The sequence below is a fragment of the Ovis canadensis genome, chromosome 11, assembly GCF_042477335.2.
Source record: "Ovis canadensis isolate MfBH-ARS-UI-01 breed Bighorn chromosome 11, ARS-UI_OviCan_v2, whole genome shotgun sequence".
In the NCBI taxonomy this organism is placed as follows: Eukaryota; Metazoa; Chordata; class Mammalia; order Artiodactyla; family Bovidae; genus Ovis; species Ovis canadensis.
The window spans coordinates 27,327,538-27,329,017 of record NC_091255.1 but is presented as its reverse complement, the minus strand read 5'-3'; positions in this window follow the sequence as shown (position 1 = coordinate 27,329,017).

Below are 1,480 nucleotides of genomic sequence, written 5' to 3'. Positions count from 1 at the left end.
TTTTTAGAACACGTTTGTGACACGGTTGGGGAAGGCAACTCTTTCTTTATAAGGCAAATGATGTAGCCATGCTGCTATTAGGCACCATTAGAGGAAGCATTAAGACAAGGATGTGCATGCGGCCGAATTGCAGTAAAACTTCCCTGGGGTGACTGGGATCAACAGGAGATGGGGCCTCAAGAGCCTTAATGGGCTTCACTGACTCTCCCTCTAAACTTTTTAAGCATCTCTCATGGTGACCAACCCTGGAGTAATGCACATTTAATTCAGCTGCTAATGCAGGAAAATCAATAGTTCTGCACCACAGATAGTTTATTACATGTAATCTGAAGTTTAACACATAAATAAATGATGTACCCAAACCATGGCATTTAAAGAGTACAATCTGGGGCTCTTCTTTTCCCACAAATCAAAATATTTCTTCCATCTTGCTAAATATTTCACATTAAAAATAATAAAATAATGTAAATATTTTCTTAAAAATCTAGGCTGGAATCATTTAGAAAAATTTTCCCTTTAAAATAATCATTATGATGGCTTTTATTTGAATAATGCTTTACTAGATGTTTCCATATGCATGGGTGTGTGCTCAGTTGCTTTGGACTCTTTGTGACCCTATGGACAGTAATGCACCAGGCTCCTCTGTCCACAGTATTCTCCAGGCAAGAATACTGGAGTGGGTTGCCATACCCTACTCCAGGGCATCTTCCCGACCTGGGGATTGAATGTGTGTCTCCTGTATTGCAGGCAGATTCTTTACCCCCTGAGCCACCTGGGAAGCCTTTGTTTTCATATACCTCACCGCATTCTGAGAATCCTCCTCAAATCTTTGTGAGTTAGGTGGACAAGTAAACCCATTTAGCAGATAAAGAAACTTGAGAGGTGAGGAGAAAAGTCCAATTCTAAGAGCTGAGAGTTTAGGACTTCCCTGGTTGTCCAGTGGTTAAAAATCCACCTTCCAATACAGTGGATGCAGGTTTGATCTGTGATCTGGGAACTAAGATCTCACATACCCCAGAGCAACTGAGCCCAAGTACCACAACTTCTGAGCCCATGCATGCCACAACTAGAGAGTCTGTGCACCACAGTGAAAGATGACACAGTGAAGATCTCGAGTGCCACCGTGTCAGAGGTAAATAAATAAAATTTTAGGAGTCTAACATCTAGTCAGGGGTATTTTGAGCACCAAAAGAGACTTGGTCTTATTTGGAGCTGGCAGAGCTGGAAGCAGTTTTACCTTGAATTGTGTTTACCGCTGGGATTTGCACATGTCTGCACTTGGTAAATTAGGCTCACCAGAGTCGTAGTTTCCTTGAAGCTTGTTTTGTAGGTTTTTGGAGACCTCAGGAAGTGAGAGTTGAGTTAATCATACCCCTTAATTCACAGCACATCATCATCAGCTTCTTGGTCAAGGAATTGCTCTTATTTTGTTCAATTATAGTTTTCCTTTTAGGTTGCATTCCCTATTCCATTTATATAG